Here is a 19,738-nt window from a genome sequence, read left to right as displayed (position 1 = left end):
AAGAAAGGGGTTTGCAGAGACAGTAGGTAGCCAGTAACCTCAGGAGCAGGGTAGGGAGAGAAGTATGGATACTGGGTAGCCACAGAAGCAAATCAGGGTAAGAAGCAGGGCCCAAACTGCTGATGGAGCAGATGTGGAAGGGGGATCCGGAAGTGGGACAAAAGAGCTATGGAGCCTAAAGTGGCCTGGATGTGGGAGAGCCAGCAGAGAGAACAGGCAGTGGGACCGAAACCTGTCTAGAGGAGGTACAGCAAGTATGACAGAGCAGGAGGGATGTCTAAAGTGGGTAGAGGAAGCAGGGAAGAGAGTGGGACCTGAAGTCAATGGAGCATAAAACTGGGCAGTGTATAAAATGACTAATGGACTTGAACCCGCCTGATGGGATATGTTAAAATAAGGGCTTTAAAGAGAACAAAGAGATATGGGAACAGGGTGAGTACATGGTATTAGAACTACTGCTTGTGTGGAGAATAACTCCAACATGGTCTGATTGGGTGGAATGGCTTGTTCTTATGTTGTAATTTCTATGTATTGAGATGAGAAACGAGATCAAGAAAAACACAATTGTGGGTGTAGTTTGGCAACTCAGACCAGTGTCTGGAGGCCTGCAATTATAGCACGGCAGCTAAAAGTTGACTAAGGTTTTTCCCATTATAGATGTTGGCGTAAAAAGTGTGACACAAAAATCATAACACAAGAAGTAAGGTCAATGTGGATAGGAAATGTGTGCCATATGCAAAACATTTAAGGTATACACAAAACTGGGCTAGAAATTCATTATAGCCTAAGAATGGGTGGTATAATTAGGCAAGTTGGAGAAATAGCGTCAGGAGACTACACACAAAATTCATGTTCACTGCTCAAAGAAATGATTGGAGCACTAATTCAAGTCTTTAAGCCCAAGCTCATTGGCGTTACATTCAAAGGGCAGATCAATATCAGTACAGTCTAATCGCAAGTCATGATTGCCACAGGGGTTTTCCAGTTCTTAAAGGGGAGGTTCATTGATGCTGCAGAACCTCATTCTCAGCATTGCTGGCTGTGCAGCTGCCTCAGCAAGCAATAGCAGGTCAAGGAGAAGGAGCCGGAGGACTGAAACAGCTGTACTCATGGCAGATCCATACCCCAGGGAGAGAACCTGGGGAAATAACTAAAAGATTGATTAAGAAAGGGAAGATAGATTATGAAAGTAAATTAGCAAAAAATATAAAAACAAACAGCAAAAGTTTCTATAGTTATATAAAAATAAAAAGGGTGGCTAAAGTAAATGTTGGTCCCTTAGAGGATGAGACCGGGAAATTAATGGTGGGAAACATGGAGATGGCAAAAACACTGAACAATTATTTTGTATCAGTCTTTACAGTAGAGGACACTAAGAATATCCCAACACTGGACAAACAGGGGGCTCTAGGGGGGGAGGAACTAAATACAATTAAAATCACTAAGGAAGTGGTACTTGGTAAAATAATGGGACTCAAGGCGGATAAGTCCCCTGGACCTGATGGCTTGCATCCTAGGGTCTTGAGGGAAGTGGCGGTAGGGATTGTGGATGCATTGGTAATAATTTTCCAAAACTCCCTGGACTCAGCAAAGGTCCCAGCAGATTGGAAAACTGCTAATGTAAAACCCTTATTTAAAAAGGGTAGTAGGCAGAAGGCTGGAAACTATAGGCCTGTTAGCCTAACATCTGTGGTTGGTAAAATGTTAGAGTCCATTATTAAGGAGACAGTAACGGGACATTTGGATAAACATAATTTAATAGGACAAACTCAGCATGGTTTCATGAAGGGGAAGTCATGTTTGACAAATTTGCTGGAGTTCTTTGAGGAAGTAACATACAGGGTGGATAAAGGGGAACCAGTGGACGTAGTGTATTTAGACTTCCAAAAGGCATTTGACAAGGTGCCACACAAAAGATTATTGCTCAAGATAAAAAATCACGGGATTGGGGGTAATATTCTGGCGTGGGTGGAGGATTGGCTCTCTAACAGAAAGCAGAGAGTTGGGATAAATGGTTCGTTCTCAGATTGGCAACCAGTAACTAGTGGTGTTCCACAGGGGTCAGTGCTGGGTCCCCAACTCTTTACAATCTATATTAATGATTTGGAGGAGGGGACCGAGTGTAACATATCAAAGTTTGCAGATGATACAAAGATGGGACGGAAAGTAGTGAGCGAGGAGGTCATAAAAAACCTGCAAAGGGACATAGACAGGCTAAGTAAGTGGGCAGAGATTTGGCAGATGGAATACAATACTGGAAAGTGTGAGGTTATGCACTTTGGCAGGAAAAATCATAGAGCAAGTTATTATCTTAATGGCAAGAAACTGGAAGTACTGTAGTACAAAAGGATCTGGGGGTCCTGGTGCACGAAACTCAAAAAGTTAGTATGCAGGTGCAGCAAGTGATCAAGATGGCCAATGGAATGTTGGCTTTTATTGCTAGGGGGATGGAATGTAAAAACAGGGAGGTATTGCTGCAGTTGTACAAGGTATTGGTGAGACCGCACCTGGAATACTGCATACAGTTTTGGTGTCCATACTTAAGAAAAGACATACTTGCTCTCGAGTCAGTACAAAGAAGGTTCACTCGGTTAATCCCGGAGATGAGGGGATGGACATATGAGGAGAGGTTGAGTAGATTGGGACTCTACTCATTGGAGTTCAGAAGAATGAGAGGTGATCTTATTGAAACATATAAGATTGTGAAGGGGCTTGATCGGGTGGATGTGGTGAGGATGTTCCCAATGAAGGGTGAAACTAGAACTAGGGGGCATAATCTTAAAATAAGGGGCTGCTCTTTCAAAACTGAGATGAGGAGAAACTTCTTCACTCAGAGGGTGGTAGGTTTGTGGAATTTGCTGCCCCAGAAAGCTGTGGAAGCTACATCATTAAATAAATTTAAAACAGAAATAGATAGTTTCCTAGAGGTAAAGGGAATTAAGGATTACGGGGAGCGGGCAGGAAATTGGACATGAGTCTAGGTTCGGAATGGTCATGGCCCTGTGGGTAGTGGAGTGGGCCCAGGGGCCGTGTAGCCTGGTTCTGCTCCTACTGTGTTCTAATTCTGTGTTAGATTTCAGGAGATGGTTTTATTCCTGTTCCTGGCTGGGGTGGAGATCGCCTTTACAGAAGGTAAGTACTGTAGAAAATATAGGGACAGAGTGATCTCCTGGAAGAATTTCGATCGCCTAGATGGGTCGGAGAGGAATTTCCCAGATTTTTTTCTCCCAAACTGGCCATGGGGTCTTTTATCTGGTTTTTCGCCTCTCCTGGGAGATCACATGGGTTCGGGTGGGATGGAGAGTGATAGAAGATTTAAGGTTAGGATCAGATCAGCCATGATCTTATTGAATGGTGGAGCAGGCTCGAGGGGCCGATTGGCCTACTCCTACTCTTATTTCTTATGTTCTTATGTAACCCGCAGATTCAGCGATCAAGCATTGGAGGTATTTGTGCTCGCTGTGGAGAGACGGAGGGTGGTGCTCTACCCGGTAAGTGGCAGGAGGCCCTCGCCGCAAGTATTCTGCACCATATGGAAGGAGGTAGCGCAGCACGTCTCAGGCAACATTGTGGTCCCCAGGACCCACACACAGTGCAGGAAGAAATTTAACGACCTCACTCGGGTGGTCAGGGTGAGCGAATGTGTCAACAAGTGCTACATACCACCATCTGAACCATAGGGCTGGATTTTACCAACCTTGGCGGGTCCATGGTGGGCAACGTCGGTAGCGGGTCCCGGCCTCACTGCTGGCTCCAGCCCGCTGTCCAAAATGATTTCCCCCTGATTGGGCTTCTTAAACCCTTCCACTGCATTTTTCAGCCAATTGAAGGAAGCGGATCTAATGACATCATTTGATGACGCGTCATCAGCCAGTTTCCTTAAATGGACCATGTGAAAATTCATTTTCACATTTGTGCTGTAGTGTTCTACAGCATTGAGGAGCTGCAAACACTGACAAGCACTGCACAGAGGTGCAGGGCTGCACCCAGGTTCTCCCATGATATGCTTATGGAGGGAGTCACAGCACGCAGGGAGGTCCTCTTCCCTTCTAATGGGCATAAGAGACCTCCCCAGGAGACACAGCCTGGTTGCACATTGCACAGGAGGACACAAGCAGGGATGTCGTCAGGAGGACCAAGCTGCAGTGGCGCAAACCTTTCAATGATCTGAGTAGATCGCGAAACGTTACTGCAAAGCCACACTCAGTCTCATCCTGTTGTGCCACTCATCACATCCCCATCACTCTGCCTTCCCTACCCTACTCCTGCACATCCTTACTCACACCAACTTACCTTGCACCTCCACCCATCCTTCTCTATCTACATTATCACTTCTCCGTCTCACTAGCCATCCCTCACATTCACCCTCATCCTACTGCAATCATATCAACTAACAAGACACAAGGGTAGGCACTTGGGTGTTTTATGCAATGTTCATGTAAAGTTTCTGTTAATGTGGTGTCAAACATTACATAAGAACATAAGAAATAGGAGCAGGAATAGGCCACTTGGCCCCTTGAGCCTGCTCAGCCATTCAATAAGATCATGGCTGATCTTGGGCTCAAAGTCACTTCCCTGCCCACTCCCCATAACCCTTCACTCCCTTAGCTTACAAAAATCTGTCTATCTCCACCTTAAATGTATTTAATGACCCAGCCTCCACAGCTCTCTGGGGCAGAGAATTCCACAGATTTACGACCCTCTGAGAGAAGAAATTCCTTCTCATCTCAGTTCTAAAGGGCGACCCTTTGTTCTAAAACTGTGCCCCCGAGTTCTAGATTTCCCCACGAGGGGATACATCCTCTCTGCATCTACCTTGTCGAGCCCCCTCAGTATCTTATATGTTTCAATAAGGTCACCTCTCATTCTTCTAAATTTCAGTGAGTATAGGCCCAGCCTGTTCAACCTTTCCTCATAAGTCAACCCTCTCATCTCTTGAATTAGCCTAGTGAATCGTCTCTGAACTGCCTCCAATGCAAGTATATCCTTCCTTAAATAAGGAGACCAAAACTGTACGCAGTACTCAAGGTGTGGTCTCACCAATACCTTGTATGAAATAAAGGCAAACATTCAATTAGCCTTTTTGATTACTTGCTGTACCTGCATGCTAACTTTTTGTGTTTCATGCACAAGGACCCCCAGGTCCCTCTGAACTGTAGCATTTTGTAATCTATCTCCATTTAAATAATAATTTGCTTTTTTATTTTTCCTGCCAAAGTGTATAACCTTGCACTTTCCCACATTATACTCCATCTGTCAAATGTTTGCCCACTCACTTAGCCAGTCTATATCCCTTTGCAGATTCTTTGAGTCCTCTGCACAACTTGCTTTCCCACCCATCTTTGTATCTTCCGCAAACTTGGCTACATTACACTCGGTCCCTTCATCCAAGTTATTAATGTAGATTGTAAATAGTTGAGGCCCCAGCACCAATCTCTGTGGCACCCCACTAGTTACCGTTTGCCAACCAGAAAATGACCCATTTATCCCGACTCTCTGCTTTCTGTTAGTTAGCCAATTCTCTATCAATGCTAATATATTACCCCCAATTCCATGAACTCATATCTTATGCGGTAACCTTTTATGTGGCACCTTATCGAATGCCTTCTGGAAATCCAAATACACCACATCTACTGGTTTACCTTTGTCCACCCTCCTCGATACATTGAAATCTTTATTTTCAGCATTCTTGGACAGATTTGTGTGCACCTATGGAAGTGGCTTAGTGAGTTGCAGTGAATGGTGAGAGATAATGGTACCCCCTGCAATGGTGATGGGTGTGAAAGGAATGGCTTGGACATTGTTTGCACATTCTCCCCGTGTTTGCGTGGGTTTCCTCCGGGTGCTCCGGTTTCCTCCCACAGTCCAAAGATGTGCGGGTTAGGTTGATTGGCTATGATAAATTGACCCTTAGTGTTAGGGGGATTAAATGGGGATATGTGTTGGTGTAGGGGTTACGGGGATTGGGTGGGATATGTGTCGGTGCAGGCTCGATGGGCCGAAATGGCCTCTATCTGCACTGTGGGGTTTCTGTGATTTCTGTGATTCTGTGATTGTAGGGATGCTCTATGGTATTGGCGTGGGGTGGTGCCAACCAGGCGCATCATGTGGGTGTACAGCGTCAAGTGAAGTAAATCTGGCCATGGTGAGGCTATCCCTGGTGTCCGGGCAGCAATGTGCTCGGGTGCTGATGCCCTGTGTCCTGTGCAGCATCAGTTGATTGCGGAGAAGGTTGGTGTTGTTGGTGCTACTGGTGTTGGGGCTGGTTGTGGTGGGATTCTGAGGACCAAGATGAGATAGTTTCAAGGGCACCGATGCTGATGGAATAGATGGCAGGTGAAGTAGAGATGACAGAAGCAAATCTGTCAATAGTGGGAGAGGTAGTGAGGTCAGACTGGATGGAGACTTATGTAAAGACTTGCAGCATTCTGAATCTGTAGTGGAAATGCAGTTTAGAGAAGCTAATGGCTGAGGGAACATTTCTCAATCAACTGGGAGCTTTCACTTGACATTTGAAGCTGTCAACTCATCATTTGAAACAATGGTAAGCCACCGCCTGCCTCAGCTTCACTGACGAAGTCTAGGCACAGCCGGAAACCGGTGGGTGATCTGTCAAAATAAAAAAACTGGGAAAAAGCATTGTTAAGTGGCTGTAAACAAGCCACTTATGATTTCAATTGCCTCCCCTGCCGCTGCATGTCGGGTCTGCTCAGCGCTGACAGACCCGACATTTGGGAAAGGCACATGGTGGTGGGTTCACAGCGGGGTCACGACCCGCTTTCAAAAAAAAATGTCCCCACCCGACCTGCCACCGATCGGTGACTCCCTGGAAAATTTTGCCCACAGTTTTCACACACTGCCCAAAGCACCACACCCCCAGCACTCACCCATCAACAGTCTCTACCTACCAACACTCACACCCACATCTCACACCTTGCTCACAATCACAGCTATTCAACTATGGCAGGCATATCACCCAAACACATTGCTCCACACTCACTCACACACTTTCCTTTTTCTTGCAGGCCAAGGTGACTCACAACAGGAGGGAGCATGAGCACACAGGTGGGGGACAAGCCAACACCCAATAGAGTGCTGTAGATTATTGGGTGCCAGGTGGTGGGTGCCGTGGCCACCAGCCATGTTGACCCTGTTGGTGACAACAATGGTATGTTCATCCCTACTCCTGATTCACACATCCCACTTCCCCCTCACGCCACAAGCGTTTCGCACTTTCCAGCTAATCGTGCTGTATGCATGACTTTCTCCCTTCCTGCCCCCCTCCCCTCACCTTAATCCAACTCTTGTGCCTTTATGCTTTCAGATAATGAGCAAGCACCTAAGCAGCCTGTCCCTGAGGGTACCATAGAGAGCAAGGTGGGAGAAGAGGAGAAGGAAGAACACACCACTGAATGTCTCATTCACAGGCACCGGCTCAGATACTGGCACTACACGTTCTTTAGAGGCTCGTGTAGTAGCAGGATCTGCACAGGGATGAGGCACTGGGGATGAATGGGCTGCAGCAAGGCCAGGGGGAAAGGATAGCTCGGGGCCAGCTCCCCGGAGGGCGATTTATGATGCACAGGACTCAGATAAGGACCTCGATGGGGAGGCATTTAGAAGAAGGGTGAAAGGTAATGGGCATGCACTTGGAGATGATGGGTGCAATGGCAAGGGTGCCCGAGAGCTTGGTGGCATCCAATGTCAGACTGCTCTCATGCAGTCTCAACTTGATGCCACGCAAGCTCTGACTGCTGCCATCGCCAGCAATCTGTGTTGCAACAGATAGCTAGGGATGCTGAGGTGCTGCCCCAGGGGAGTGGCAGTGAGCCAGTGGAGCAGGAACCTGCTGTCCTCTTTCAGGATGACAGCATTCCTGCTCCCACCACTGCCAATTCGCCATTGTCCTTGTCGCAGTCTGTCATCAAGCCAGCTCAGACTGCTGCCACCCATGCTGAGGTAGTGCAGTCTACAGCCGGGCCTTTCAGGTCCAGAGCTGGTCGAGGACATCCTGCAAGGCCATCTGAAGTCTCCCGCACGGACGCTCAACAGTCTTCCACCAGCCCTGCTGCAGCCACTGGGCCAACACTTTGTAGGAGCACTAGAGTAGGCAAAGGCACAGTAATGAGAGGCACTAAGGGTTTGTACAAGGGTGAATAGTTAATATTTTTGTTGTAAATGTGTTCACTGATTTTTGATAAATTTATTCATTCAGTTTGGATGATTTTGTGGTGTCGCTCATTTCAGCTTTGCACTGTGATATGGCCTGCGACAGGGATGGAATGATGGGGATGTGGTGAGCAATGGGAATCTGGGGTTTCATTTATTGGAACCGCAGTCTGTTAGGGGGTCACGGACCGCCCTTCAGAAGGCTGATTGAGTAGCTGCCTCCTCCCTCACTCTTGTTCCTTCTCCTCATCGTCCTCCTCATCTTCCTCTTCCTCCTCCTGAGGTGGCCCTGCAATCCCTGGTGGCAAGGGCTGGGCCATCATGATGGCCAAGTTGTAGAGCATGCAGCAGACTACCACGAAATGGGACACCCGCTCAGTCGAGTATTGGAGGGCTCCTCCCGAGCGGTCAAGGCAGCGGAACTGCTGTTTGAGCACCCCGATGGTCTGCTCGATGATGTTCCTGGTGATGCCATGGCTCTCAATATATGAGTGCTGGGCGAGAGTGTTGGGGTTGCGGGGGGGAGTCACGAGCCAGGTGGAAAGCGGATAGCCCTTGTCTCCCAGCAGCCATCCGCAAGCTTGACGTGGTGGCTGGAAGAGTGCTGGCACACCAGTCTGGCGCAGGATGAAGGCATCCTGGTTGCTGCCAGGATAGCGGGCGTTGACATTGAGGATTCACTGTCTGTGGTCACACATCAACTGTACATTAAGTAAGTGGTAGCCTTTGTGGTTATGGAAGATCTCAGGATTGTTATGCGGTGCCCGCAAAGCCACATGGGTGCAGTCAATGGCGCTATGCGCCATGGGGAATCCCGCTATCCTGGCAAAGCCACATGCACGCTCGTCCTGCTTCTCTCTGGTGATGGGGAAGGAAATGTAGTCCATTCTCCTACTGTAAAGAGCCTCTGTCACCTCCCGGATGCTGCGATGGACGGCGAACTGTGAGATGTTTGCTATATCTCCTGTTGCAGACTGGAAGGATCCGCTGGTGAAGAAATTGAGGGCGACGGTGACCTTGACTGCCACTGAGAGCTGTGGTCACCCTGATATGAGGCTGGAGGTCTGGTTGCAGGAGGTGGCAGATTTCTCCACCTCCTTGGTGAAGCAGAGCCTTCTAATACACTGCTTGTCGCTTAACTGGAGGTAGGAGAAGTGCTCTCAAAATACCCTCGGAGGGTAAGGCATCCTGTTGAGAGCCCTGATGGCCCTCCTCCTCCCTCTGGTCACATGTTCAAGTCTTTCTCGCTGCCTCCGCTCCCTCCACCATAGATCCTGAAGGGTGAGGTCGATTGCTAGTATATCCCCCATTAATGTAACCAAGTGTAGCAGTTTGATTTTTTTAAGAATAAATGTAGCTACTTTATAGTTGCCACAAAACTCCTGATAGTAAATAACCTTGAACTCACAGAATGAAATTGTTGCACTATGTGAAACTGACAAGAAAGCACTGAAACTCCACTAACCTACAGCTGTGACTCATTACTGATGATCCCTTTAAATAACGTCCCAGGAGCCGGCTTCCTGTTGCTTCACGCCAGCTCTCTCTGTCACTGTTTCCTCCAGGCGCTATGGTATGTGGCGACAATCAATTTCACAGATCGGGCAGCCAGTGAGCATTGCACACTCACTGATGTCACAATCCACCTGCCGTTGAGGCTCCCAGTGATAACTGTTAGCGGCGGGGGTGGGGGGGAGCGGGATTTGGCATGTGCCGTTGGATTCGCCTCACCCCAGCAATAATGCTCAAATGCCCCATTAGCATCATCTGCTAGCACTAACAGGAGGCGCTAAGGTACCAAAATTTCCCCCCATTTCTTCTAAGTAATAGTGAAGTTGAATTTTCCAGTATCTGCCAAACAGAATTTATTATTCTCAAATTGTTCCAGGAATATAAGAACATAAGAAATAGGAGCAGAGGTAGGCCATTTGGCACATCAAGCCTGCTCCGCCATTCAATGAGATTATGTCTGATCTTCTACCTCATCTCCATTCACCAGCCATATCGTCATATCTCGTTATGCCCTTACTAGTCAGAAATCTATCGACTTCTGTTTTGAATATACCCAATGACTGAACCTCCACCGCCCTCTGTGATAGAGAATCCAAAGATTCACCACACTCTGAGTGAAGAAATTTCTTCTCATCTCAGTCCTGAATGGCCTACCCTTTATCCTGAGGTCCCTGGTTCTAGACTCCCCAGCCAAGGGAAACATTCTTCCAGCATCCACCCTATCAAGCCCTGTAATAATTTTGTATGCTTCAATGAGATCCCCTCTCATTCTTCTGAATTCAAGTCAATACAGGCCTAGTTTACTCAATCTCTTCTCATACGACAGTACCACCATCCCAGGAATCAATCTCGTGAACCTTCGTTGCACTTCCTCTATGGCAAGTATATCCTTCCTTAGGTAAGGAGACCAAAATTGTACACAGTACTCTAGGTGTGGTCTCACCAAGGCCCTATATAATTGGAGTAAGACTTCTTTACTCCTGTACTCAAATCCTCTTTTAATGAAGGCCAGCGTACCACTTGCCTTCCTAATGGCTTGCTGCACCTGCACATTCACTTTCAGTGACTCATGTACAAGGACACCCAGGTCCCTTTGAGCATCTGCATTCCCCAATCTTTCACCATTTAGGAAATACTCTGCCTTTCTGTTTTTTCTACCAAAGTGGATAACTTCACATTTATCCACATTATATTCCATCTGCCATGTTCTCGCCCACTCACTGAGCCTGTCGAGATCCCCTTGAAGCCTCTTCACAATTGACACTGCCACCTAGCTTTGTATCATCAGCAAATTTGGAAGTGTTACATTTAGTCCCCTCATCCAAATCATTGATATAGATTGTGAATAGCTGGGGCCCAAATATTGATCCTTGCGGTACCCCACTAGTCACAGCCTGCCATCCTGAAAAAGACCCGTTTATCCCTACTCTTTGTTTTCTGTCTGTTAACCAATTCTCAATCCATGCTAGTATATTACCCCCAATTCCATGTGTCCTAATTTTGTTCACCAACCTTTTATGTGGGACCTTATCGAAGGCCTTCTGAAAATCCAAATACACCACATCTACCAGTTCCCCTTTGTCTACTCCACTAGTTGCATCCTCAAAGAACTCCAATAGGTTTGTTAAACAGGATTTCTCTTTCATAAATCCATGTTGACTCTGCCCAATCTTACTATTAGTTTTTAAGTGTCCAGTTATTGCATCCTTTATAATAGATTCCAGCATTTTCCCAACTACTGATGTGAGGCTAACAGGTCTGTAGTTCCCCGCTTTCTCTCTCCCTCCTTTCTTAAATAGCAGGGTTACATTTGCTATCCTCCAATCTGCAGGAACCGTTCCAGAATCTATAGAATTTTGGAAGATGACAACCAATGCGTCCACTATCCCAATGGCCACGTTTTTTAAAACCCTAGGATGTAGGTCATCCGGTCCTTGGGATTTATTGACTTTTAGTCCCATTAATTTTGCTAGAACTGTTTTTTTACTAATAATAATTTCTTTAAGTTCCTCATTCTCGCCACACCCTTGGTTTTCTCGTATTTCTGGGAGGTTTTTTGTGTCTTCCTCCGTGAAGACAGAAACAAAGTATTTATTTAATTTCTCTGCCATTTCCTCATTCCCCATTATAAATTCTCCCGTCTCTGCCTGTAAAGGACCTACATTTACCTTCGCCAGTCTTTTCCTTTTCGCATACTTATAGAAGCTTTTACAATCCGTTTTTATATTTTTTGCTAGTTTGTGCTCATATTCCATTTTCCCTTTCTTTATCAATTTCTTGGTCCCCCTTTGCTGATTTCTAAAAAGATCCCAATCCTCAGGCTGACCGCTTTTTCTGGCAACTTTATAAGCTCCCTCCTTTGACTTAATACTAGCTTTAATTTCTATGCTGTGAACCCACGCCAAAGCTGAGGCCCAAGGCTCACCTGAAATTGGGCTTCATCACCAAATTCCCAGTGAGCTGTAGATGCCAATTGGACATCCAGAGGCAGCTCACTGGTTCCAGGACAAAGTTGGGCCAGCTGCTTTCCCAGCAATGGCCCTCAGAAAAATCCTGGGATGAGGGGGAGGCAACCGGGAGGTGGGGGGGGGGGGGCGTGCGGTGGCTGGCAACAGTCTTCAGGACTTTAGGAGTGCTCCTTCAGGCTCTACATTCAGGTAAGTATTTTTTTTTAAACTTACCTTTAAGGACGACTGGTTAGGTTGCATGTAGACATGGTTATCCTGAATGCAGCAGGTCCAGTGTCGATGCATACAGGGCAGGCTAATTTCAGGAAGGGGACCTCAAATAGGCATTCGGCCCCCTATTAGCATATGCAAAGGGCCTAACGCCCGTTCCAAGTGTGGGCCCTGGAAGCCTATACTGGAGTCTTTACCAATATGGTGGGCACGGAATGTGCACATGCACGCCGTCCTCCATATTTAGACAACAAATTTCTAGGCCTAATAATTTAAATATACACAAGCTTTTCTCCAGACAATTTGAACACTACTGCATTGATTAAATGAACATAGGCAATGCAGACAAAGGTGAAAGAAGTAAATCAGCTTTGGCTGAGCATTTAATAATGAGCATGTGATGAGCTGGCATGCAGCTAGGCTGATTGACTTTCAACGCAATTGGAGAGCCTCCAGTGTAGAGGGGTGCCTATTTCTTACCCCTTGGGGTGGCTGTTGCAGCAGGAATTGGACTGATTGTAAACTAAGCAGGGTCAGAGCCAATTGATGTGGATGCCTTTTTGATTCAGTGGCTCCCATATGGTTAATATTTTGTAATTATAGGTAAATTAAATTGTTTACCTGAGATTTTAATACTTAAATGGCTGGGCTAGTGTTACATTTTCTTAAATTCTGCAACCAAAGAAAGAAAATTCTGCTTTTTTGTCCCCAGTGCAGAGCCTTGCTTGGTGAGAGCGCATATTAGGTAATCACATGTGCACAGTCCATCATTTTCTGTCCATTAAAATTACTGGATGGAAAATCGTGGCCTGCGTGCGCATGAGTTCTCAATATGCGTGCCATGCCAAGTGCACGCAGGTGGAAAATTGACCTTATAATACCAAATCAAGAAAAAGAATAGCAAGAGGTTCTGATTCCACAATGGACCAGTCTGTTTGTTAATACATGAGATTATTACTTAGGATCAGACAACTTTATCCAAGTAAGGGGTTACAGAGACATTTTAGCATTTTACTTTCTTACAGATTTACTTGTGCTTGGTTGTCACAAACATATCAAAAGGAGGGTGAGAAAAGACCATCAGGCCCATTAAGCCCATCTCATCCAGTTGTCATCCATCCTTTGGCTGTTGCCTGTGAGAGGCAGAAAAGTGAAAGGAAGAAACAACAGCCAATTCAGGCAAAACTCTGAGAAATTCCTCACCACACAACCCTAAAAAAGCTCAAAAAACTACCAATAACTCAAAAACAACCATCAATATAGGACAAAGACTAAGACCATTTCTTTCAGATGACTAAATAAGCAAAATGTCTTTTATTATCAGTGATTTCATGATTTTTACCAATTTTTTGGGGATCACATTCCATGATTCGCTTTGTTTTTCTGTGAAAATGTAAGCCAATGGCTGTATCGATGACAGTTAAAAAAACAAATACAGGTAGTTGTAATGAGAGTGCAGTGGGAAAAGAGCCTAAAACTTCAGCTGCAGGTATACCTAATTTCTGAAGGTGGAGCTGAGTACCGTAGGTGCAAAATTAATTTTCCGGGGGAGTGTGGGGGCATGCCCCCCAGGCCATTTTGATTTTGACACTTTTTTGGTATATTTTCCACAATTTTGGAGTCTGCTGTCTTTGAAGCCAAAAATGAAAGTGAGTAGAGTGCATGAGATCACCGTGTGGGTCCAGCAACAACATACTATCATCTGTGAAAACAAACATCTTTAAGAAATGTCCATAATAAACACCCTGAAGCCATCCCTTACAATATCACTCAATGGCCCAGCAATTAGTGTCCCAACGCGCGAGTAAGCACCGTGTACTCACGCGTGGGACCGATGGAATTGCCGGTTTTCTGCATGCACAGCGCATGCGCGGGAAATCGGCATTTCCAATCCTCTGAACCAAGGGGTTCAGAGGTCGAACACGTGCGCGCAGGAGTCTGCGTGTGCGCGTTGAACTTCCTTTTTTTTTCCATTGCGCGTACGTGAAGGCCTCCACTTTTTACACTTTACAAAAGCAGACGTAAGGACTTAATTTTAAAAGGTAAGTGGTCTATTAATTAAAATTAGAATTTTTTCCCACAGGTTTATTATTTTTAAAGACTTTACAGTAAGGTAAGTGTATTTTTAGCCCCGATTTTTAAAAAATTATTTTTTTCAAAAATTTAAATTATTGTTTAAAATAGTTATTTAAAGTTATTTATAGTTCATTTAAATAGTGTGATTTTTTTTTAATTTTATTTCCAGTTTAAGTACTGTTTTGGGCACCCGGAGTTTTCATGAGTTTGACAGTTCTTACTGTCAAACTCATGAATGAACTTTTGCATCCTCCGATTGGTTGCCCAGTGCTCACGTGATCCCAGCTGACGCATCGCACTAAGTACGCCGTTGGGTCACGCAAGCACAGCGCGCCGGGAGCTGAACCAGGCCACAGACAGGAAATCCACGCAGGCCCAGGCTTCAACTGCCGGCGCGCTAGGTAAGTGTAGGTCGGGGGCTTGCACCCGCGGGAAGCCCCCGACATGAATTTCTGGGCCAATATATCATTGTTGAAGACATCAAATAGAATGGCCCACCTTTTCTCATTCCTCTTCTTGGAGATGAATACATCTCATAGTTTGAAGCTTCTACATGAGGGCTGCAGGAGGCCCTAGAATACTAAAATACTAACATTAACAAAGGCAATGCATCTGGTTTCTCTTGAGCCTTACGACACTTTGCAATCTCATAAAAAACACAACTTGTTCTACATGTTTTTTGTGAGAGAAAAATCCATGATCCTTTCGGTTTGCTCTGTGGGCCTCTATAGCATCTGATGTGCGTACCATGCCAAGTCAAAGGGCCACCTTAAAAGATTTCTCAGGGTCTCCCCGGGGCGGGTATGGATAGAAACCAGAATTGCACTCTGGAACATTAATGGTATGTGTACCTGAAACAGAAAATCCTGCTCACCTTTATCATTACCCACTCCCTCAACTACTATATTAGTTAAAAAACAAATCGTTCTCATGTTTCACCTCCCTATAATACATTTTGTATCACTGTCCCCAGTATATTTTATATCAATCTCTCCAGTATATTTTATATCAATCTCTGCTGTAAATCTCTCCTTGATACATTTTACATAATTTATGCACTCAAGTATAATTTATAAGAGCAATCTTTGGAGTACATCTGATTTTTGTCAACAAATGCTGAGACATGACACAATGAAAGAAATGGTAAGAGCCAGTGTGAGACACTGCTGATTGGCATGTATAAAGCTTAAGGATTTCCATTTCTGCCAATAACATCATTTTTCCCAGGTCACACCTCTTTTTGTGGAATTTGGTTTATGTCAATAACTGTCAATAAGGAAATGAGCCGCTATCTTACATTGAGTGGCCCAGAGCACACATTCCAATGAATATCAGGTATATGTAAACAGAAAGCTCAGGCGTACTGAAGACACAAGAGACATCTCCTTTTAAACTGGCTATTTGAAACAGCAAATGTCACTTTAAAAGTCGCTATGTACCAGCAGCTCGCAGTATTTTAATCATTTCTGGTGCTTGGCCTGAAAAACCAGCAATGGGTCATACGGGGTAAAACATTTCCTAGCATCAGATGGCAGATAGTTTACTGCTGAAGTGCGAGTCAGCAGAGAGTGCTGTGAGTTTGGGTAAGTGTGTGAGTTCTTTAATTGTTATTTCTCTTTAAATCATTCTTGATAAGATTACTTAAGCAGTTTAAGTAAAGGGGAAAAGTTAACTATTTGGGATTCTGTTGGTTTAAGAAGAGTAAAACAAGGTTACACTGCAGTAGGAGTAAATTGGCACAGCAGGCAGTGGAAACCAGTTTTCTAACCAATCAGCAGGGGTGACTCATTTGGCTGTAAACAAACAAACAGTATAAAAAGACCAGGCTAGTGCGAGCCAGCACTGAGTGCGAGTCAGCAGAGAGTGCTGTGAGTTTGGGTAAGTGTGTGAGTTCTTTAATTGTTATTTCTCTTTAAATCATTCTTGATAAGATTACTTAAGCAGTTTAAGTAAAGGGGAAAAGTTAACTGTTTGGGATTCTGTTGGTTTAAGAAGAGTAAAACAAGGTTACACTGCAGTAGGAGTAAATTGGCACAGCAGGCAGTGGAAACCAGTTTTCTAACCAATCAGCAGGGGAGACTCATTTGGCTGTAAACAAACAAACAGTATAAAAAGACCAGGCTAGTGCGAGCAAGCACTGAGTGCGAGTCAGCAGAGAGTGCTGTGAGTTTGGGTAAGTGTGTGAGTTCTTTAATTGTTATTTCTCTTTAAATCATTCTTGATAAGATTACTTAAGCAGTTTAGGTAAAGGGGAAAAGTTAACTATTTGGGATTCTGTTGGTTTAAGAAGAGTAAAACAAGGTTACACTGCAGTAGGAGTAAATTGGCACAGCAGGCAGTGGAAACCAGTTTTCTAACCAATCAGCAGGGGTGACTCATTTGGCTGTAAACAAACAAACAGTATAAAAAGACAAGGCTAGTGCGAGCAAGCACTGAGTGTGAGTCAGCAGAGAGTGCTGTGAGTTTGGGTAAGTGTGTGAGTTAGGGTAAGTGGGGTGTTAGGTGCTCTTTTCAAACTTTAACTCTGTGGGTTGTAGTTAATAAGGCCTTTCTGGTGCAGAGTGACTGTTGATAAACCATTTAACTGGTGTAATTAGAGGGATTGATTTAAATTAAATCCAATTAATTAAAGGGGATACTAGCATCTATAATCGGGCAGAGGGTGTCCATAACTAACAATAAAAAATGTAATTAATTACATGGAATGGAGCAGGTGATGTTTTACTGTTGCGAGATGTGGGAGCCGGTGAACCCCATTGAGGCTCACAGTGATTACGTCTGTGACAAGTGTCTGCTGCTACAGGAACTCCAGCTCCGTGTTGATGAGCTGGAGTCAGAGCTTCAGACACTGCGACACATCAGGGAGGGGGAGAAGTACCTGGACTTTGTGTATCAGGAGGTGATCACACCTATGAAATTAATTAGTTCAGATGTAGCCCATGGTCAGGGACAGGACGGAGTGACTACAAGTGAGGCAGGTACGGGGATCCAGGAGGTAGAGTTGGAGGAGCCGCAGCCCTTGCTCTTGTCCAGCAGGTTCGAGGTTCTTACTCCCTGTGGGGACAGGAGCAGGGACTGCAGGGAGGATGAGCAACCTGGCCACAGCACCGTGGAATGGAGGGCCATTCAAGAGGGGGGAGGAACTAGAAATGTTGTAGTGGTAGGGGATAGTATTATTAGGGGGATAGATGGAGTTCTCTGCAGCCGAGAGCGAGAGTCCCGAAGGCTGTGTTGCCTACCCGGTGCCAGGGTTAAGGACATCTCCTCTGGGCTGGAAAGAAACTTGCAGTGAGAGGGGTGGATCCAGTTGTCGTGGTCCATGTTGGTACAAACGACGTAGATAGGACTAGGAAGCCGGTTCTGTTAAAGGAGTATGAGCAGCTAGGGGTCAAATTAAAAAACAGAACCTCAAGGGTAATAATCTCTGGATTATTACCTGAGCCACAAGTGAATTTGGCTAGGACAAATAAAATTAGAGAGTTAAATGCGTGGCTCAAAGACTGGTGTGGGAGAAATGGGTTTTGCTTCCTGGGACACTGGCACCAGTACTGGGGCAGGGGGGAGCTGTTCCGTTGGGACGGGCTTCACTTGGCCAGTGCTGGGACTAGAGTCCTGGCGGATCATATAACTAGGGCTGTAGAGAGGGCTTTAAACTAACTAGTGGGGGGGAGGTTCCTAGAGAGCAAATAATATAAATGACAACAGAGAAGGTCATAGACTTAGGTAGCAGTGGGGAACTTAAAAACCAGAGCGTGTCAGGAAGGGGCAGAAGGTATGGAGTAAAAGGTAAAGTAATAAAAAGGGCAAAAGCAGGAACTAAGTGTCACAAAACATATTTGAAAGTTCTCTATCTGAATGCACGTAGCATTCGTAACAAAATAGACGAGTTAATGGCACAAATAACTACATATGGGTATGATCTTGTGGCCATTACAGAAACATGGCTGCAGGGTGACAATGCCTGGGAATTAAACATACCAGGTTATTTAACAATCAGGAACGACAGGCAGGAAGGAAGGGGAGGTGGGTGGCTATGTTAATAAAGGAAGGAATCACTGTAATACAGAGAAATGATATTGGGTCAAAAGATCAGGATAATGAAACAGTTTGGGTGGAGGTAAGGAATAATAAGGGGAAAAAACACTAGTGGGCGTAGTCTATAGGCCTCTGAACAGTTGCAACTATGTTGGATGGAGTATCAATCAGGAAATAGTTGAGGCTTGTAATAAGGGAACATCTATAATTATGGGGTATTTTAACTATCATATTAATTGGACAAATCAAATTGGGCAGGGCTGCCTTGAGGATGAGTTCATTGAGTGTATTAGGGATGGGTTTCTTGAGCAGTATGTAACTGAACCGACCAGGGGGCAAGCAACCTTAGATCTGGTCCTGTGTAACGAGACAGGATTAATTAAAAATGTCCGAGTAAAGGATCCCCTTGGAATGAGTGACCATAACATGGTTGAATTCCATATTCAATTAGAGGGTGAGAAGGTTGGATCTCAAATAAGCATGCTAAGCTTGAATAAAGGAGACTATGAAGGTATGAGAGTGGAATTGAGTAGAGTGGATTGGGAAAATAGATTAAAGGGTAAGACGATACATGATCAGTGGTGTACATTTAAGGAGTTATTTTACAACTTCCAAAAAATATATATTCCAATGAGAAGAAAAGGGTGTAAAAGAAAAGACAGCCATCCGTGGCTAAGTAAAGAAATTAAGGATAGTATTCGACTAAAAACAAGGGCATATAAGGTAGCCAAATCTAGTGGGAGGATAGAGGATTGGGAAAACTTTAAAAGACAGCAAAAAATAACAAAAAGATTGATTAAGAAAGGGGAGATAGATTATGAAAGTAAATTAGCAAAAAATATAAAAACAGATAGTAAGAGTTTTTATAGTTATATAAAAAGAAAAAGGGTGGCTAAAGTAAATGTTGGTCCCTTAGAGGATGAGACCGGGAAATTAATGGTGGGAAATATGGAGATGGCAAAAACACTGAATGAATATTTTGTATCAGTCTTTACAGTAGAAGACACTAAGAATATCCCAACACTGGACAAACAGGGGGCTATAGGGGGGGAGGAGCTAAACACGATCAAAATCACTAAGAAAGTGGTACTTGGTAAAATAATGGGACTCAAGGCAGATAAATCACCTGGACCTGATGGCTTACATCCTAGGGTCTTGAGGGAAGTGGCGGTAGGGATTGTGGATGCATTGGAAATAATTTTCCAAAACTCCCTGGACTCAGCAAAGGTCCCGGCAGACTGGAAAACTGCTAATGTAACACCCTTATT

The sequence above is a fragment of the Somniosus microcephalus genome, chromosome 4, assembly GCF_052327205.1.
Source record: "Somniosus microcephalus isolate GS21.2 chromosome 4, FLI_Smic_1.0, whole genome shotgun sequence".
NCBI classification, from domain to species: Eukaryota; Metazoa; Chordata; class Chondrichthyes; order Squaliformes; family Somniosidae; genus Somniosus; species Somniosus microcephalus.
This window is presented reverse-complemented; position numbering follows the sequence as displayed.